The sequence below is a fragment of the Sander lucioperca genome, chromosome 2 (genome assembly GCF_008315115.2).
Source record: "Sander lucioperca isolate FBNREF2018 chromosome 2, SLUC_FBN_1.2, whole genome shotgun sequence".
In the NCBI taxonomy this organism is placed as follows: domain Eukaryota; kingdom Metazoa; phylum Chordata; class Actinopteri; order Perciformes; family Percidae; genus Sander; species Sander lucioperca.
Window position 1 is genome coordinate 44,302,907 of NC_050174.1, and position 12,470 is coordinate 44,315,376.

Consider the following 12,470-nt stretch of genomic DNA (forward strand, 5'->3'; position numbering starts at 1 on the left):
AGGGGACGGACGCCGCTGGCAAAACCAGCAATGCAAGTTTGGGAGGTGGCGCCCCGCTAAACCTAGCGAGAATCACAAATTGCTTTACTACTATCGGTTCTGAGAACATCCGCTACACCTGCCAGAACCTTTTGGACATTGGTGACCAGCACCAGATATCTATTTTGAGTGTCTTTCATTATACAAACAATCCCAGACGACATAGCGATACCACCAGGCTCTCCGTGGATTGTTGTCGGGTCTAGGAGGTGGCGCAGACGGAAGAGGGAGAGGAAGCCGCAGGTCCTGTGTTATGCTAAGGCTAGCATAGCACACAAGCCACCTCTACCGAGCCTGTATCTCTCCAATGCCAGATCCCTGGTGCATAAAAGGACTTGGAATTACAACTCTCTGTACGTGCATGAGAACTGGTGTAATAATGGGACAATTATAGATAAACACTGTTCCCCTGACTTCGAGTACATGTCTGTAAGATGCCGGCCTTTTTTTCTACCGAGAGAGCTAACAGTAGTGATTGTCATGGCTGTGTATATTCCACCCGACGCCAATGTAAACACGGCGCTCTCTCTCCTGCTGAACACCATAAACGAACAGCAGCGGGCCCACCCCAACAGTGTTCACATAATCGCAGGAGACTTTAATAAGGCCAACTTGAAGACTGTACTCCCAACATTTTATCAACATGTCAAGTAAACTTGCTTGCGTTCTATGTTGTTGCGCTTGCTTGTTGTATGTCAGTTTTTACGAAGTTGTTGATTCATCCATTGTTGATAATAAGACCAGTCCTACAGGGGGGGAGGGGATCAGGCTGTGAGTGCAGAGACGGCTCTGCGTGAGTGGTATTTACAACAGTAACGTTAAATACAAGTACTCCACAGCGACTCTAGGGGTAGCTGTTTGACAAAAACGGAAACTGCATAGTATCCCATTTAAATGCATTGACTTATTTGCCAAAAGATCCAGGGAATGCGTAGATGTATGGTTTTTGAATGTCGGGTGTACGGTGTGGGAGTTATAAGGCCAAACGTGTTTTTTCTGCTATAGCACCACCTAGTGGTCTAAATGGCAGAATTTTTTTGTCCGTGGTCCCTGCAGGGATCTGGACCAGTCCTGAAAACGGCACCCCCCCACCATGTACGGTTCAGGCTGTAGCATCTGTTTTATCGGCGGAAGAATAATAAGAAACCTTAGAAAAGCAATAGGGTTCCACAGCCCTGCTGTGCGAACGGCATAGCTTCGCTACCGCCCGTTCTTCCAGCCTCGGGCTTGGACCCCTAAAAAGAAGACCAACGTGCTACTCCACAGAGTCCGGGACCCACAGAGTATCCTGCCGCGTCTGTGTAGTCTCCGCATTCTGCCTGTTTGTCACATGGCAAATAGAAGACATCATACTGGCCATGACAAACCTCGAAGCCCGAAAGAAATACGGCGACGAGTGGAAAGCGATGGACTTGCTGTCTTTTATTGTTTTATTATGTTATTGTTTTTTTTTCTTCTATTTTTACTAAATTCCCCCCAATGCATTTGGGTTTATTCTTATTCTTATCCTTATTATTCCTATTAAAAAAAAAAAACAAGGTCGATGCCCCTTCCGGCAGTACATGCCCAGCAAGCCTGCGAAGTATGACATCAAGTCGTGGGTGGCCTGCAACGCCGAGTCCAGCTATGCGTGGAGGATACAGGTCTACACGAGGAAGCCCGTCATAGGGGCCCCCAAGAGAAATCAGGGCGCCTGGGTGGTGCTAGACCTGACCAAGGGGCTGAGGGGCCGCAACGTGATGTGCGACAACTTCTTCACCTCCTACGAACTGGCCCAGCGGTTTCTCCTCGAGAGGGACCTCACCGTGGTCAGCACGATGCAAAAAAACAAGCCTGAGCTGCCGACCGCGTTGCTCGGGACCAAGTGGAGGGAGGTCTTCTCGTCCAAGTTCGCCTTCACGCCCATCACCGCTCTGGTGTCCTACATCCCGAAGAGAAACAAGAACCTGCTGCTGCTGAGCACGCTGCACACCAAGGACACGCGAGTCAGCGATAGCAGGGATGCAAAACCAGAAATCATCCTCCCCTACAACCACACCAAGGGAGGCGTGGACAACCTAGACAAAGTCATTGGCACGTACAGCTGCAGGAGGAAAACCGCGTGCTGGCCCCTCGCCGTCTTCCACAATATCCTTGATATGTCCGCCTACAACGCCTTTGTGATTTGGAGAGAGCTCAGACCCGAGTGGATGCGCAGCAAGCTGAACAGGAGGAGGGCTTTCCTCAAGCAGGTGGGAAGGGTGCTCGTGACTCCGCTCATCGAAAGAAGGGAGCGTCTCCCTTGCACGGAAGCATCCACTTCCACTATGATGAGGTCCGCCGCTGCTACTGCTAGCACTAGTAGCGGTACCACTGCTAAAGAGGACGACGAGGATGTGGAACCGGCCGCGCCGAGAGTGCCCGGCAAGAGGAAGAGGTGTCAGCTCTGTCCAAAGATTAATGACTGCAAACACACCGTGTGCTGTGGCTGCAAGAGATACATCTGCGGGAGCTGTACACGGGCCTACTGCCCGGAATGTGTGAGACCGTAGTCTCTTCGCTTGGATGACAGCATGCACACACCATAAAGATCCACTGAAACATTAGGAAAGCATGGTGTCTGCCCTGAGCTTGAGTCTCTGATGTTAAAGGCAGTTAGAGCATGGTAATACACAAGGGAAGTGAGGGAGTTACAGTTGTTTTCGATTGCTAAATGACAGCGAAGCTACATGTGCAAAACTCTAACCACCAACTCTTCACACGCATCCCGAAACAGGCTCAGTGCAGCAAAACACTATGAACAATCCTCACTGAGACAACACACACTGTCACTCAGAACACACTGAGAGTAAAAAAAAAAAAAAAAAAACACTAGCATGAAACACCAATACGGACATTTTGAATGACTTCACATTAATCAATTCTCGCTGAAAAGAAGGATATGGATTTTATAATAATATTTATAATAGTTATTATCATTATAATAGTGTTTTAGGTAAACAAGAAGGGATGACAATCAGCAGTTTGCTTCAATATAGGTTTTTATTTGGTATCTAGTCATTTATAGCATCACTGGAAAAACTAAAGGTACATAACAGAAGCAAAGAAATAGTGTGACTAATCCTGCCTCTCTACAGCATCATGCAACAGGTTTTCTTCACCACATTGGATGTCTGCATCATCTCTAAATACAAATGAATGTTGCGTTTCCATTGCTTTCATCTCCATTACTTTCTGAAAACAGTAAGTGTGCAGTTTCACAGTGTTTTCACATTTATTCTATAGCTGTGTATGTAACCTCAGACATTGTACCTGGACACATTGGCATCGTAGCTCCTTTACCTCTACACTGTTTTGTTCGAACAAACATATTTACATATTCTGGGTTTTCTTTATTTACTAAAACAAAAAAGGCTTTCTGACTGAGTATGCGTTCACTAACAAGTCTAAAACAAGAAACTTGCTTAGGCTTTCAGCTAAAATTGCAATAACAAGCAGTGTTTGATATGCACCAGACTGAAATCCATTCTGTGTGGTTAACAGTTTTGCCAGCAGTGTGTTGGCATTTTACAGTGTGTGCAGACTTGTAGTTACAGTTTTGCCTGAGGCCTCTTGGAGGAGCAACACTTGATCTCCCTGCAGGGGAAATGGCCTCTAACATGTCCAATTTGAGCTTCAACTTTACAATCAAAAGTGTTTTTGGAATTACTTCCTTCTCGGTGTCTTATTGGAAAACTTGTCACTCATTGTGATTATGTCAACATGGAATTGCCTCCAGCCTGAAAATAAACCACAAGAACTTTGCTATTAACACATGGATGTGTTACTTGCATCTATTATAGCTTTATACTAAAGAATCCTGTAAATTAACATTTAGTCATATTTAATTGTGTTGTGGTTTTCTTGTTTTTTTTCCTTCTCCATTTCTCTCCTATATATTTTGTAGAGCCATCTGATGGTTATACTTTAAATTTGTCACCTTTGAGATCCCTGGCTGTGTGCTCAGGTCTTTACAATTATCAGGATTTTGCCAGTGTATCAACATGGTGAGGACATTGAAAATTACCTTTTACGTTTTGAACATATGGCAAGAACATGGCAGTGGCCAAGGGAGGAGTGGGCCTTTAGATTAATACCCCTGTTGACTGGGAAAGCCCTGGAGGCCTACACAGCCGTGGATGAAGATTGTTCCAACTGTTACCCAGACCTGAGGGAGGAGCTGTTGGTCAAATTTGATATCTCCACCGAAACCTATCGCCAACGGTTCCGAGCAACCTCAACACCACCTAGGGAGACACTGATTGAAACATACCACCGACTGAGAGGCCTCTACCGTCGCTGGGTGCGGCCTGAATGAAAGAATAAGGACCAGTTGGGAGAGACCACGATTCTGGAGCAGCTGCTGCAGGTGCTTCCTCCAGACATCAGGACGTAGGTGAGGGAGCATGAACCGAAAGATGCAAGGCAAAATTGGCCTGAATGCCTGAAGGGGAGCCACATCACGACCAACACGAGGGGATACCAGGGAGAACATCTGCCATCGAGACAGCTTTGAAGGTAATTAGGGGGGAAATGTTAAGGGACAGTCTGCTCATTCAGCAATTAAGACTTTAGTGTGCTATCATTGTCAACAGCAGGGACACAAAGCATCTGTTTGCCCCCTCAAGAAACCAAAAATGACTGGACTGTGTTATTGCCTAGAAAGAGTGACCAGTGTGATCACCAGGACAAGGAGGGTATATCTTAGATCTGTTAAAATTAATGGCAAGCCTGTTATTGCTCTCCTTGACTCTGGAAGTTCTATGTCATTTATAAGAAAAAGTTATGTGCTGTGTACTATTGACTACAGCCAGCAGACATAGGTGGGATGTGTACATGGTGACTGTAAGCCAGAGCCAAATGTAGAACTGATAGTTGAGGTAGATGGGCAAAAGTATCTGATGACAGTGGGGGTAGCTTGACCTGCATTCTGCTTTTTTAGCTTTTGCAATAAACCACTAAACCAGGTCGAGTGATAGTGACACTGTATTAAAGTTACAAACAACATTTTCCTTATTTTAAAACTAATTATCTTAATTTAAGATTAATACTGAAACTTTCACTCATTGTTTTGTTAAATTGTAATAACTTTTCTCTTTTTTTAATATTACACACTTTCATATACTGTATGTAGTGAATACATAAACATGACTACATGCTACTTATATGTAACGTTACCCGTTTTGCTTCTATCATTGTTTATGTTGTACCATCTTTGTCTCTGTCTCACATTACGATATGAATGGAAATGAAATACTTTTATTATTTTTACCAGGAGGTGAAACTGAGTGCCACCATACATAAGGTTTAACTTTATTACAGACAATAGGACATAGATATATTGTATAGAGGTAGTCATTGACATCTAGAACACTTCAATTTGGCATGTATTAATTAGTAATGCTTATCAAAATAAACAATGGATGTTTTGAGAGAACCAAGGGGATGTAATCACTATGTCTGTAGTAACATTATCTAGGCATATAGCAGCCCGGTCTCACGGCAGTTCGTGTAAATGTCACGTTATTTTTAATCTATTGATACGTGTTCACAGGGACGTTTTTTACGTGGTGGCCAGCACGAAAATGTGAAGTAATGTATTTCAGTGGGAAGCATATTTCGTGGTCACAGCACGAAAATGGTAGGGAGTAGTATAAAAAGCCGAAAATCCACGTAGGGAGGTTGGTCGGGGTGGTGGATGGGTCAAACAACACAGGACTTTCACCTGGGAGTGTGGTGTTTTTTTTCCCGTAGTCTTCCTAATCACAACCGTCCCGTTATTGTCGCGCGTCCCCAGCGGCTGTCTCCCGGCGTGTGAGGCATCCTTTCCCTGTAGTGTTTTTCCTAAACCCAACCTCCGCCATCCCGTTATTGTGGCGCGTCCCCAGCGGCCGTCCCCCGCGACCGTCTCCCGGCCACGTAAAAAACGAGAAAAACGTCCCCGTGAACACGTATCAATAGATTAAACTGCCGTGAGACTGGGTTGCATATAGCTATGTATAGTGTTACCATTCTCTTAATACATCCACGCTAGCTACCGCTGATGTTAGCCGATAGCCCCGGCAGTTTGGGAATCGCTAATGACGTTACATCCATGTTACATGCTTTACAGCATCCATACATCCCTCGGATGTATCATAAGATAATACCATGGATGTACTAATAGAACACATAGTGAATTACAGCCATTAGCTCTATCCATTATTACAGCTGATTCAAGATGGCGCCAGTGTATGTGGCCAGCCTTTTGGTGCAGTGCAAATTGTTTATGATTTTATTGTTTGTGTCACTGTTTATGCAATGTATTGACTCTCTGCTGGTTTATGATCGCCAAACGCTGCTTGACTACCGTCTCGCGTTGGAGAAGTCGCCCAAGTGTGATTGGGGTGGTCAGAAAACTTTTCTACCTCCCTTCCTGCTGAACATACCTGCTCACCTCATACGCAATCCGGCTTCCCTTGTCCGGAGAAGTCACCCTAGATGCCGTGGGAAACGCAGCGAACAGCAGATGAAGCTAAGAAGACTAGCGGATTATCCTGCCCCTGGAACCCATCGTCACTTTCGCTTCAATATCGTTATGTTTCCTGGAGTGCCTTGGATCCTGCTGATTCTCGGCTCGGATATGGAGTATCCTCGCCAACGTTCACCTCATCCTCGTAGAGGCAGCGTTAACCATGGACATCTTCAGCCAGAATACTGGTACGGCCAGTTCCCCTGCTCCTGTCAGAGCTGCCCTGGTCAATGCTAGATCGCTGGCAAATAAGACCTTTATTTTAAAGGACCTCTTTTCCTGGCATAACTTGGATTTCCTATTTGTGACTGAAACTTGCTTGAATGTTGGTGAGTCTTTTTCTGAACTTTTACCGCTTGACTGCACATATTTTAACTCCCCGAGGACTACTGGTCGAGGAGGAGGACTTGCCATTATTTTTAAGGATAAGTACAACTGCAGGAAGTTGGCAATGACTACCTTTTCAAGTTTTTAATTAACAATGATTGAATCGGTCAAATTCAAAAAGGCCCGTTCTGTTTGCACTTATTTATCGACCTCCTAAATACAACAAGAACTTCATCGGAGATTTTTCTGAATTATTGTCTGAAATCATGCCAAAATATGACCAGATTTTAATTGTAGGAGATATTCATGTATTCAACATTCATATATGCTGTCCTACGAATCTGCTGGCTAAAGATTTTTTAAATCTTGTCAACGCTTTTAACCTTACACAGTTTCTAAGTGGTCTGACACAGATCCATTAAACCTTGTTTTGTCATGCAGTTTGCCTATTTTACATATCAAAATACACAAAGCTGCCTTTTCTGACCATGCAAGTGTTTTATTTGACATTTCCCTTACCAGCAATATTGTTAAGCAATGCGCTCCGCCTCGTATCTGCAGGATGATTAAACCTGCTACTGCTGCCCAATTCTCCAAAACGTTTAATGTTGTTATGGAGACTATAGGGTCCTCCGCTTGTCTAGGTACAGATGAGTTGATTTCCTCTTTCTCGGAAAAGTGTAGGAAAGCTGAGCACCAATGGAAAAAAACATAAATTACAGGTATTTTACGATATCCTAAAGGATAACTGGCGTAACTAGAAAATGCATTTCCTGCGGAAAATGCGTGGGAATGCTGAATAGCTGAATTGCTAAAGCTAAACTGGTTGAATAGCTTAAATCAGTAAGAAGAAGTTGAAGTAGTGAGAATAGTTGAAAAAGTGGAAATCGTTTTAATACGTATGAATTTCATTAAAAAGTTAAAAGCTTATGCTAAACTGAACTGTTGGCTTCAAAAGTTGAATAATGACAAAAGACGTAGAACATTGTGAGGTCTGAGTATATTTTATAACTGATAATCACTCACAAATGCAGAAATATGAAACAAATAGTACGAAAAATCTTAAAGCTCAAATGCACTACACTGCTAAAAAATCAGGAAAATTGTTAGAGTTGGAAGCTAAACTGCATTACCCAAGTGAAGAGCTAAAATACATTGTTAGAAAAGCTTGAAGCTGAACTGTAATACTGTCAAAGATGAAAGTTGAAATGAATTACCTAAAACGGCTGAAAGAAGAAATAATTTGTATTATTATCAGACACTGCATAGAACGAAAAAGCATCAATCTAGCTGATATGAGATGTGAAATATTAGGTGAAAAGAATGGGGCTGAACAAAAGGAAAGAGAGGACAGAGAGAAGGAGAGGAGAGAAAGAGAAAGAGATGAGAGGAAAAAGAGAGCCAAAATAAAACATGAATAGCTGAATTGCTAAAGCTAAACTGGTTGAATAGCTTAAATCCGTAAGAATAAGTTGAAGTAGTGAGAATAATTGAAAAAAAGTGAAATAACATCTCAATCAGGGACATACTGACTGATGTATCACAGCAGGATTCAAACTTAGATCTCCCACACCAAAGGCATACACAATATCCACTACAGTATCATCTGTATCGATACTTAATGTTCCTTTAGCACTTATAAAGCCTGTCTTTGATCATTGATCACCACACATGCTAATGCTAAAAAGTGAGAGACAGTGTGAGAGAACCATAGGTTCTTTATTTAGAACTGTGAAAGTATGGAGGGGCTGAAAATTTTGGGAGCGGAAGAAAATTTGAAGGATTTGAAGCATGATCTCATTGACTTCAATGTTTAAAAAAAGTCATAAAAAGCTTAATATTTTAAAAAGTATAAATAATAGAAAAAAAGTTGAAGTCCCATCATTAGCTGAAAGAGCTGAACATTTTAAACGTTGAATGGTTTTAATAGCTGAACGTATGCAGAAGTTACAGAGAGCCAAAAAACGTACGGAAGAGGGAATAAAAACAAGAAACAGAAACAGACAAACAGACAGAGACAGACAGACCGAGACATAGAGAAACAATCAGAGAGACATGGACAGACAGAGAGAGATAGAGACGGGGAGAAACAGAAACAGACAGAGACAGACAGACAGAGAGAAACAAACAGACAGACAGAGAGACAGGGAGAAACAGAAACAGACAGACAGAGACAGGGAGAAACAGAGACAGAGACAGAAAGACAGAGACAGACAGAGAGAGACAGAGAATGACAGAGACAGAGACATAGACAGACAGACAGAGACAGACAGAGAGAGACAGAGAGAGAGACAGACAGAGACAGACAGAGAAAGACAGAGACAGAGACATAGACAGACAGAGAGAGACAGAGACAGACAGAGAGAGAGAGAGAGAGAGACACAGAGACAGACAGAGAGAGACAGAGACAGACAGACAGAGAGACATAGACAGACAGAGACAGACAGAGAGACACAGAGACAGACAGAGAGACAGAGACACATAGACAGACAGAGACAGACAGAGAGAAACAAACAGACAGACAGAGAGACAGAGAGAGACAGAGACAGGGAGAAACAGAAACAGACAGACAGAGACAGAGAGACAGAGAGAGACAGGGAGAGAGAGAGAGACAGAGACAGACAGAGAGACTGAGACATAGAGAGAGACAGACAGACAGAGAGAGAGACAGACAGAGACATAGACAGACAGAGACAGACAGAGAGACAGAGACAGAGAGAGACAGAGACAGACAGACAGACAGAGAGACAGACAGAGACAGAGAGACAGAGACAGTCAGACAGAAGTGGAACACTAAAGATGTAGACTAATGTTCATATTACTGCCTGTAGTATTCAAGTTGACTGTCTGTGAAAGGGTTGTCATGGCTACTAATGACCTGTGACCATGTTGATAAACACCCTTTGAAGTCTGTGATGAGATCTCTTTGATCTTTAATCAGGTTAACGACCGTGTCACCTGCTGAAACTGCCAGCTGTGCCCCACTGGAGCTATTCAAAGACACAGAGCAAGCTCTGAAATAAAGCCTCAGACTGCTAAAACGATAAGTTCTATTGGTGAAATGATGTAATCGTGACCACCACAAGACCTTTGTGAACGTATTCATGTAAAATTTATGTTGATAAACTTAAAAATGTGGGCATATCAGCGATTTAAAAAAGTGGTTCGCTCTGCGTTTCGCTGGGAAATGTGGAGGACGTTTAATATAGCAGTGAATGGAGGCAGATGTGGAACTCTTGTCATTTGGAAGCTCATCGAGCCAGAAGTATAAGGCGTATCGCATAACTGAGCACATTGGCTGAAACTAGACAAAAATACCTACGTTTTGATGCATAAATTGTGTATGACAAGTAGATATTGTGGGCGTGAGAGCAATTTATAGAGAGGGGACAAAGATATTTCTTCTAAGCTGCTGCACTCTAACGATGACATCATCCACTCTGCCAGACGCAATACACACTCACTAGAAACGCAGAAAAATCCTGAAATGATCACTAAACTTAAACAGCTTTTTTACAAAAACTGTAAAAGATATCAAACTGAAAAGATAGAGCCGGATAACTGAATATTTTGTGAACATTTTAAAGTTTGTTTGGCGTCTGTAGGTGAAAGTATAAAGGAGCTGAAAATTTTGGGAGCGGAAGAAGATTTGAAGGATTTGAAGCATGCTCTCATTGACTTCAATGTTAAAAAAAGTCATAAAAAGCTTAATATTTTAAAAAGTATAAATAGTAGAAAAAAAGTTGAAGAAGTCCCATCATTAGCTGAAAGAGCTGAACATTTTAAAATTTGAATGGTTTTAATAGCTGAATGTATGCAGAAGTTACAGAGAGCCAAAAAACGTACGGAAGAGGGAATAAGAACTAGAAAATGCATTTCCTGCGGAAAATGCGTGGGAATGCTGAATAGCTGAATTGCTAAAGCTAAACTGGTTGAATAGCTTAAATCATTAAGAAGAAGTTGAAGTAGTGAGAATAGTTGAAAAAGTGGAAATCGTTTTAATACGTATGAATTTCATTAAAAAGTTAAAAGCTTATGCTAAACTGAACTGTTGGCTTCAAAAGTTGAATAATGACAAAAGACGTAGAACATTGTGAGGTCTGACTATATTTTCTAACTGATAATCACTCACAAATGCAGAAATATGAAACAAATAGTACGAAAAATCTTAAAGCTCAAATGCACTACACGCTAAAAAATCAGGAAAATTGTTAGAGTTGGAAGCTAAACTGCATTACCCAAGTGAAGAGCTAAAATACATTGTTAGAAAAGCTTGAAGCTGAACTGTAATACTGTCAAAGATGAAAGTTGAAATGAATTACCTAAAACGGCTGAAAGAAGAAATACTTTGTATTATTATTAGACACTGCATAGAACTAAAAAGCATCAATCTAGCTGATATGAGATGTGAAATATATTAGGTAAAAAGAATGGGGCTGAACAAAAGAAACAGAAACAGACAGACAGAGACAGACAGACCGAGACAGAGAGAAACAAACAGAGAGACATGGACAGACAGACAGAGACAGAGACAGGGAGAAACAGAAACAGACAGAGACAGACAGACAGAGAGAAACAAACAGACAGACAGAGAGACAGAGAGAGACAAACAGACTGACAGAGAGACAGAGAGAGACAGAGACAGGGAGAAACAGAGACAGACAGAGGCAGGGAGAAACAGAGAGAGAGAGAGAGACAGCGACAGACAGAGAGAGACAGAGACAGACAGAGAGACAGAGAGAGAGAGACAGAGACAGACAGACAGACAGACAGAGACAGACAAAGAGAGACAGAGACAGTCAGACAGAAGTGGAACACTAAAGATATAGACTAATGTTCATATTACTGCCTGTAGTATTCAAGTTGACTGTCTGTGAAAGGGTTGTCATGGTAACATATGACCAGTATGTGTGCGTATGTTTCTGTGTGTGTGTGTGTATGTGTTTGTGTGTGTGTGTGTGTCTGCATATGTGTGTGTGCGTGTGTGTTTCTGTGTTTGCATGTGTGTGTGTGCATGTGTGTGTGTGTGTTTGCGTGTGTGTTTCTGCATATGTGTGTTGCTGGGTGTATGTGTGTGTGTGTGTCTGCATTTGTGTGTGTTTGTGTGTATGTGTGTGTGTGTATGTGTGCGTATGTGTGTTGGTGTGTGTCTGTGTGTGTGTGTGTGTGTGTGTGTGTGTGTGTGTGTCTGTGTGTGGCTGTGTGTGTGTGTGTGTGTGTGTGTGTGTGTGTGTGTGCGTGTCTGCATATATGTGCTTGTGCGTGTGTGCATGCATGCGTGTTTTGGTGTGTGTGTGTGTGTGTATGTGTGTGTCTGTGTGTGCGTGTCTGTGTGTGTGTTTGCATGTGTGTTTTTGTTTTTGTGTGTCTGTTTGTGTCTGTGTGTGTGTGTGTGTGTTTGCGTGTGTGTGTGTGTGTGTGTGCCTCTGTGTGTGAGAAAAGACAGACAAAATATAATGTTTTTTATGTCTGGTGAAAAGTGCTGTGTCATGCTATAAAGATTATCACAACATTACGTTACATCTCATTTAGCTTACACTTTTATCCAAAGCAACTTCCAATTGCTATATATGTC

General features: G+C 42.4%; 1 long non-coding RNA gene across 1 annotated transcript in view; it reads right to left on the reverse strand.

Moving 5' to 3' along the window:
* Positions 1 to 281: 281 nt before the first annotated feature.
* Positions 282 to 12,470, reverse strand: part of LOC116050402 — a 12,302-nt gene continuing 113 nt past the window's right edge. The window contains exons 2-3 of the long non-coding RNA XR_004105088.2: positions 10,945 to 10,950; positions 282 to 388 (exon numbers count right to left, since the gene is read on the reverse strand). This is a non-coding gene — a long non-coding RNA (uncharacterized LOC116050402). The remainder of the gene's footprint in view (positions 389 to 10,944; positions 10,951 to 12,470) is intronic.